The following is a 9,008-nucleotide window of genomic DNA, read 5'->3' on the forward strand; positions in this document are numbered from 1 at the left end:
GGTATTCGGACCAGAGTACATGAGATTGCCTAATGAACAGGATACAACTAGGTTGCTTGCAATTGGAGCAAGCAGAGGATTTCCAGGTATGCTCGGATCTATAGATTGTATGCATTGGAGCTGGAAAAATTGTCCTATCGCATGGCACGGGATGTACAGGGGACATAAAAAGGAGCCCACAATTATACTCGAAGCAGTTGCATCTAAAGATCTATGGATATGGCATGCATTCTTTGGCATGCCTGGTTCACACAATGATATTAATGTGCTTCATAGGTCTCCTATATTTGCAAGGCTTGCTGAGGGGGAAGGTCCACAAGTTAAGTACAACATCAATGGGCATGATTATTCAATGGGATATTATCTAGCAGATGGCATATATCCATCGTGGGCAACTTTTGTTAAGACCATTCCAGAACCACAAGGTAATAAGAAAAAATATTTTGCAAAGGCACAAGAAGCCTGTCGAAAGGATGTTGAAAGGGCATTTGGGGTTCTACAATCTCGTTTTGCTATAGTTCGTGGGCCGGCTCGTTTGTGGGATGAAGACACACTCCATAATATTATGATGGCTTGCATCATACTGCATAATATGATTGTTGAAGACGAGCGGGATGAGTACGGAGGAGAACAAGTTTACAACTTCGATGATATGGGACAATATCTTTGCAACTACGATGACATGGGACAAAGGGTGACAGTGTCGCACAATTCTTCACCTGAACTTGATGCATTCATTCAAAAATACAAAAATATCAAGAACATGGAAACCCACTATCAGCTTAAGGCAGACCTAATCGAGCACTTGTGGCAAAACCATTCTAAGTTATATAAAATTGATTAATGTGCTCTTTATTTATTTTTATCTACTTTGTGTAATAAGAACACAGTTGTGCAGTAAACATGGTTACTGTTTATTTCCACATCAATTGCCTGCAATCATGTGTGGAGTTACGTGTTCATAAAAGGTGAGCATAGATATTTATGTTTTCAAGAAATATCCAAATGAGATGTTGAACTAAAACAAGTTTGTTGCAAAAGCATACTTCACTAAAACTAGAAAATTCTAGATATTGAAACATCTTGCAAGAATCTCATTATGACGATCTTCATAATACTGTTGTTGTTTATAGTTCATGGTGCTAAGGTCCAAACCAATTATTTTGTCCTCTTCGAGCTATCTTTGGAATGCAAACTTTTCTTTGTCCAATTTGATCCTTTCTTCCTGTAGAGCAAAGGCTTTATTGCACCTCTCCTCTTTCTTCAAGTCCTTTTCAAGGCCAGAATCTTTCTTCTTTGCAATTAGATAGTCTACAACTTCCATGGTCGAACGTTGTCTTAGCTTTTGTTTCTCATTCTTACCGTCGGGTCTGCATGATGGTTCATCATGATCAGCACCCCCAAGAGGGGCATCTATGACAATTGCATTTGCAACCGATGCTGGAGAAGAATTTGTCGTTGTCTTCTGTTTCTTATTGGCTGATTTTTTGCACTTTTAATTTCCTTCCGCCTATCCATCCACTTGGGCTTGTCCTTCAAGATTTTCCAGCAATGCAGGTATGAAAACTTCTTATCCTTTGGGTCTTCGGCCTTGAACATTACACATGCATTTGCGATCTGCACATGTCAAACCAAAAAACATGAAATAGAGTTTTCTCAAATAATCATACCTAACACATAATTAGTTTGCTGACAATGAAATAAAAACCTTGTCATCAATTGACCATCCATTGTGATTCCTAGACTCAACCCTTGACAGACATCCACAAAACAGATTCACATCATGTTGTATCCAGACCAACGATTCATTAAAGATACTTTAGAATGATTTGAGTCAAACTTCTTGTTTGCATTGAAATATTCATGTATCCTTCTCCATAGTGTGCCATGTGTTTGATCAACTCCTTGAATATGATTCATGCCCACATTCAGCCAAGCTGACACAAGAAGAATGTCCTTCTCATCTCTAAAATTTTTGCTTCTACCCTGAGAAGTCTTGGCTGTTGCACGACCATGCTGGATTCTTACATCACTACGAGTTGCTTGAGATTCTTCAATACCATTAACTAGGAGATTTGTGTAATACCTAGAATCCATGGTACCTATGCAAAACATAATTATATGTCATGCTTCTAAATGGACAACATTATATACCATACACTTCAAAACATTATATCACTACGAGTTACTTATTATCAATTTACTGTAAATAAAGAAATAATGACACTCATGACTGAACAATTAATGTCGCAGGCATTCATCCGAGTTCATGTCAACATAACGCAAATGGAGGTATCTCAACTTCATGCAATACATATGTTTTAGTGTGTTATGGAATATGCTGCAACATTCTAACATCCTCCATTTTAGCTTACTATGCCACTGTACTAGTTTGTTTTGCCTGATACACATATATATGACTATGTTGTTTAGTGATCTGTTTTAGTGGAAGTACAACAGGGATACATTTTTCACTAACTATACCGTGGATACTTATTTAAGAAAACTTGGTTTTGAGATGACTTGTAGAATTGATGATGTCTAGACTTGTCTGCATGTCCTTATTATCAATTTCATTTAAATAAATAAACAAGGGCAATAAGGACTGAACAATCAATGTCGCAGGCAGTCATTGGTCTTGATCACAAACTCAATGTGCTACCATTGTTTACATCGGAGGAACCTAAGAGAACAATTTCTAAAATAATTTGCAAACATGTACTGATCCTTTTTAATCCATCAGTTTGGTACAAAAAATTCTAAAACTCAACCAACTAGAAAATGTTCTGAAATGAAATATGCACATTATTCCTAAAAAACCGAACCATTCCTTGTTCCTACATCTACATAACAGTTCAAGTGAAAAGTACATCCTATAGAGGAATTTGTGAACCCAAAGTGAATTTGTTTTGTTGCAATCTGCAGATGTGAACCCAAAGTGAAAAGTCATGCAGTTGCTAGTCTAGAAAAGAAAGGATGTAACATCAAATTTAAGGAACCTCACTTCAAAAATTACATGGATCAAATTGAGAAAACTCTTGTGGATACTGAAAGAATAATTTGAAACCAAAATCAAGGGAGCATCAAAATAAATTAGGAGTGATAGTATTAAAATATGAAGGTTAATTTTGTTGGCGGCATCTAGTGTAAATGAATATGCCAACATATGGGTATTCAATCCATCTACAAGACAACAGACCACAAAATGCAGGCATATTACAAATGGAGGCATCTAAAAACAAGCAATACACAAAGATCTCATCAGGGAAGGCGTTCCCACCGTCGAATTGGCTACCATTTGGCACATCTTCTGGGATCCGATCGTTAGCTGTGAGGGGAACCACCTGGTGGCGCATCGATCTGACAGTGGAGTCAACAGACTCTCCCTCCAGATGATATGCCTCTTCTTCCACCCTTCCTAGAAGAAACTGGGATTGACTCTCTGCAGATCCGATGTCCATCCCTTTTCTCCACTCTCTATTGGACAGGGTCGCTATGGCCTGAACATTGCAGTGGCGACGGAAGATTGCGGCGGCCAGAGCGCAATAGCATGGACGTGGATGCGAGAGTGGGATGGCGCGAAAGCGGGAGGGCAGGAGAGCGTGCTAGCAGGAGAATGACGAGTTGGAGCTGCTCGGCAAAGATGGCCAGCGACGGGAACGCAATGCCGAGTGAGATGGAGAAGCGAGCTCGACGGCGAGACTGTTGGATCTGGTTTTTCACGGTCTTTTCTTTTTTTTGGCGAGCAAATGATGTTTAACGAGTCTGTTGTAGTTGCTCTAACAATACCAAAATAATAAAGTTAGCCATATTTGGATCTAATTTTGTAGTCTATGCAAACGTCTGGGCTGTGACATGTGGTTTTGGTGATCAACGTTGTTGGGATGTTGGGGCTCATTCTATTGCTTCGCATGATCACCTTCTCTAGACTTTGGTTGTGGGGCTATGGAAGAGGCAAGTCAAGTGGTCGATCGGCAGCTGTCTAGCCAGATGATAAGCTGAATCATAAAGGGGTGAGGTTTAGATATCAACGTCTGCAAGCGAATTAGGTTTGACATCTCATGTCATCGATTTATCATTCAACGAGTATTTTGTCTTATATTTTTTTTTGTCTCTTTTAGACTTTGGTTGGCATATTACAATAAAGTTATGAATCATATATTACCAACCATTATATTAAACATGTAATTTATTATGATGCACAAAATCTAATATATATAGTCTACATAATATATATATACTACTACTCTATAAGACAGCAGTGTGGGCGTCCACACCCTTGAATGCCCCCGTCTCCACTCCCACCCACTCTGCGACATCCGTGCCCCACACATCCTGTCTCCAGTGCTGGGGTGCGACATCCGCGCCCCACACATCCTGTCTCCGGCGCCGCAGCTCCTGCAAGTAGGCGCCGGACCCATGCCCACCCGCACATCCCACCATCCCCGCTCTCCTCCGAGCGTGTGCCGAAAGCCTACCATCTTCGCCTCCTTCCCCTCTAGCCCTCCCCATCGTGAGCGCGCTTTGCATCGCGTCTCCGCCCCCAGCTGCCGCCTCCAATCTCCACGCTGAATGCGGAGGGAGCTCTGATCTCCGCCCTTTCTTCCAACGCTTTGCACGAGCCGATGCCTATCCACCTCTTGCTCGAGTTCGTCTTCCTCCTCCCTAGATTGCACACACTCTCCTGCTCCGTGTCGCACGTACCCCGCGCCTGAGAGCACCTAGAGGGGGGGGGGTGAATAGGTGATCCTGTAAAAATCAAAAACTAATAGCCACAAAACTTTGTTATGTAAGTTAGAACTGCTAAGTAGCTTGAAGCGAGTTCTTGCGACCACATATAATCAAAGGTAAAGCACACAAGAGACACGCGATTTTTATCCCGTGGTTCGGCCAAGTAATACTTGCCTACTTCCATGTTGTGGCGTCCCAATGGACGAGGGTTACACTCAACCCCTTTCAAGTGATCCAATGATCAACTTGAATACCACAGTTTTTCCTTTCTTTGTCTTTCTCCCGTTTGCGAGGAATCTCCACAACTTGGAGCCTCTCGCCCTTACAATGATGATAACAAAAGAAGCACATAAGTAAGGGAGGGGAGAGCAATGCACACAAGACTCAAATCACAACACAATCACGCACACAAGTCACAACTCGAGCTCAAAACACAACGCACGGAGTTCTCAACTCAAATGGAGCTCAAGTCACTATCTCAAAGAATCAAATGTGCAAAGTTGGAGTCTTGAAGTCTTAGAATGTTTCTTGTAAGCTTGGGTGACTCCTCCATGCGCCCAGGGGTCCCTTTTACAGCCCCAAGGCAGCTAGGAGCCGTTGGAGGCCAACAAGGAAGGCTATCCTTGCCTTCTGTCGGGTGGCGCACCGGACAGTCCGGTGCGCCACCGGACAGTCACTGTAGACGGTCTGGTGCCGATCTCTTTCCTATTCTGGCGTAGACGACCGTTGCAGATTCATGGCAGTTGGCGCACCGGACACTGTCCGGTGCCCCCTGCCGACCGTTGGCACGGGCCACACGTCGCTCGCGGATTGCGCGACCGACCATTGCGCTGGCGGCCGTTGGCTCACCGGACAGTCCGGTGAATTATAGCCGTACGCCGCCGATTTTTCCCGAGAGTGGCTTGTGTGATACCCAATTTGTGAAAGATAATATATATATAAAAGGTTATTTTCTTATGTGGGTGTTATATTTATTTACCATCACATGAGAGCACTTTACTTAACAAGAATAAATAGTTAACAAAAGACACTCAAATAACTTGTGCATCCTTTGGAGTTTTTGTTTGCTTGTGCAATAAAATAATAACAAGAATAATGCTAGTAGAAATAAAACAATGACTTGAGATGAAGTTTGAATCCTAAATTGAGAATTAGGGTTTGAAATAGAGAAGGAAAGAGAAAATACTATACAATACAAAAATAAATTTATAAATAGATAAAATTATTCTACAATAATTTATTTAAATCATATACTCAGAAATTTGAGTACAAGTTCACCACAAACTTGAAATTCAAATTGAGATTCAAAAATAAGAAAGAAAAGAGAATAAAAGAAAAGGAAAAGAAAAAGAAATAGGAAGTCTGCACTGGTACGGAATTTGGCCTGCTCGGCCCATCTAGTGACTCTTCTGCGCGGCCCACTCCTCCATCCCGCGTCCGCGCCTCACTGCAAACCGGGCCCACGCGCCATCCACACACGGTCAGCGCGGACATTCTCTGGAGGCTGGCAACCGGGACCCACTCGTCATATTCACGCGTGCGCCTCCCTTGGCGGGTCCCGCCCGTCAGCCAGGATCCCATCTTCTTCCTCACTATAACACTCGCGCGCATAACCAGGGCGGACTCAGGGGGATTCCGTCGATTGCGCTAAGTCGGTACGATCATCTGGTGGGGTATAAATCATAGAGCCACACCCTTCTCGACCTCCAAGACTAAAACGCCGGTGCTGCTCGCGATCTCTCAGAACGCCAGTGCCTCACCATTGTTGCGCAGAGTGAGAAAAATGGGGGGATCAGCGAACTGGGGGAAAACTCTTGACGGCGGGGTCTCTGGTGGCGCTAGATGATCTCTAGTGCGTGAGGATGGTGTGGGTGGTCTCTTCGGTCAGGTTTGGTCAGCCGAAGAGTGGTGATTTCTTGCTGGAGACATTGGGACAACATGGACCCGCCCCGCGCCGTGGATTGGGGGGCTGCGCTACCTGATTACCGGTGAGTACCCTACACCTGTGTTCACAATAGCATAAGCATCGTGTAGACCTATCCAATTTGGTTTTTTTTCGCTCGGAGTTTGGCCCGGTTTTGGCCAGAATCTTTGGCCGGTGTTTGTAACGCCCTGAATTTGGGGGTAGATTTTTTTTCTTCTTTTCCCTCACCAAATTCAGGCGTTACCCTTTCCTTTTCCCTTTTCCCCTCGCTAAACCTTGATCTTTTCCAAAGTATAGCGGGATTCGGCTTGAGGTCCCATGTAAAGCAAAACCCTAAAATATTTTATTTTGTGTGATGCACCATGCCGAACCATGCATACCTTTTGATTGTTTAAAAATGTGAATACATTTGAAAGTCGCCTAGAGGGGGGGTGGATAGGCGAAACCTGAAAATTAAAACTTTATCCCCCTACTAGATCCCTTGATTAGTGGTTAGAACAAGATATATAATTATCGGAGTATAAAAACTAAGTCCTTGCTTGCAAAGAGTATTGCTCTCAAATAATGCGGAATTGATAAATCAATACTACTAATAAGCCTATGAGATTAAAGCAAGAAGGCTTAGGCAAGAAGAGCAATAACACAAGTTCTCTCTTGCAATGTGTTGCTTCACTAAGTGAGAGTTTAACTTAAAGCAACACCAAATAGAATTAGCCAAGAGTAGTGCAAGAGAAACTTAGAAAGGGAAAAGACAAACAAATCACAAGCAATAAGCACACGAGACACAGGTGATTTGTTTTACCGAGATTCAGCCCTCGAAGGCCTAGTCCCCGTTGAGGAGTCCACTTAAGGACGGGTCTTTTTCAACCCTTTCCCTCTCTCCACCGATCACTCAAGGATCGGCGAGCTCTTCTTTTTCTCAAGGATCACTCTCGATCCCACAAGGACCACCACACTCTTTGGTGTCTCTTGCTAGCTTTTACAAGCCTCCAAAACTTTGGAAGAAGATCGATGGGAGTCAAAACTCCACGCTCTAATGGACACAAAGATGTAGCACACACTATCTCTCAATGAATCTCACAAGGCACTAATGCTAAACACAAATGAGTAGCTCTCTTTTGCTTGCTCTCTCTTTTGTGGCACTTGTATTGGTTGTAGTGGTCTAAATCTTGTGTATAGGATGGATCAATGAATATATGTGGTTGGGAAGGCTTGAGTATGTCAACTAGATGACTTGGAATGTTGCTTGGGCTCCCACCCTTGAAGTGGCCGGTTGAGGTGGTATTTATAGCCCTCAACCACCCATATAGCCGTTGGGGCGCATCTGCCAGAAATTGCACTGGCGGACGGTCCGCGGCTAGGGCCCGGACGGTCCGCGACCCTCCAACGGTCGATTCTGACATCTTCAACGGATACTTCTGACAGATCAACGGTTAGATCAACGGCTATCTGCCTCGGTGACACCACGCGGACGGTCTGCCCTTGGTCCCGGACGGTTCGCGCTAGCTATATAATTCCTTTTGCTCAACTTGTCACCTTCGGGCTGAACCAGGTCTTCACCTGCGGACTGTCCGTGAATTATAGCCGGACGGTCCGCGCATTATAGCTGGACGGTCTGCGGTTTAGTCGGACTATCCATGATTTATAGTTCCTGGTCGAAGTCAAAGTGGTGTCGCGGACGGTCCGTCGCAAGGGCCCGGACGGTCCGCGCTTGGCCTGATTTTCCAAAAAGCTTCTCCTGTCCGGAATAATCTACGGTATTCCGGACAGTCGATTTAGTATAGTTGTAGATGAACCTTTGATACCTGTAGAACATATAATCTAGAGCAAACTAGTTAGTCCAATTATTTGTGTTGGACAATTCAACCACCAAAATCATTTAGGAAAAGGTTTGACCCTATTTCCCTTTCAATCTCCCCCTTTTTGGTGATTGATGCCAACACAAACCAAAGCAAATATATAAGTGCAGTAATTGAACTAGTTTGCAACAGGTAAGTGCAAAGGTTACTTGGAATTAAACCACTTTTACATTTCATAAGATATGCGTGGATGCTTTCTTCATATTTAATGTTTTGGACTATGCTTGCACCATTTGTTTTGTTTTTGCAAACTCTTTTGTAAATTCTTTTCAAAGTTCTTTTGCAAATAGTGAAAGGTAAATGAATAAGATTTTGAGAAGCATTTTCAAGATTTGAAATTTTCTCCCCCTGTTTCAAAATGCTTTTCCTTTGACTGAACAAAAACTCCCCCTAAATGAGATCCTCCTCTTAGTGTTCAAGAGGGTTTTTGATAAATTATTTTTGAAATACTACTTCCTCCCCCTTTTGAACATAATAAGATACCAATTTGAAAT

General features: G+C 43.0%; 1 pseudogene; it reads right to left on the bottom strand.

Moving 5' to 3' along the window:
• Positions 1 to 1,066: 1,066 nt before the first annotated feature.
• On the bottom strand, positions 1,067 to 2,097 carry LOC103627348 (glutathione S-transferase T3-like; annotated as a pseudogene).
• Between the last annotated feature and the right edge of the window lie 6,911 nt (positions 2,098 to 9,008).

The sequence above is a fragment of the Zea mays genome, chromosome 5 (genome assembly GCF_902167145.1).
Source record: "Zea mays cultivar B73 chromosome 5, Zm-B73-REFERENCE-NAM-5.0, whole genome shotgun sequence".
NCBI classification, from domain to species: domain Eukaryota; kingdom Viridiplantae; phylum Streptophyta; class Magnoliopsida; order Poales; family Poaceae; genus Zea; species Zea mays.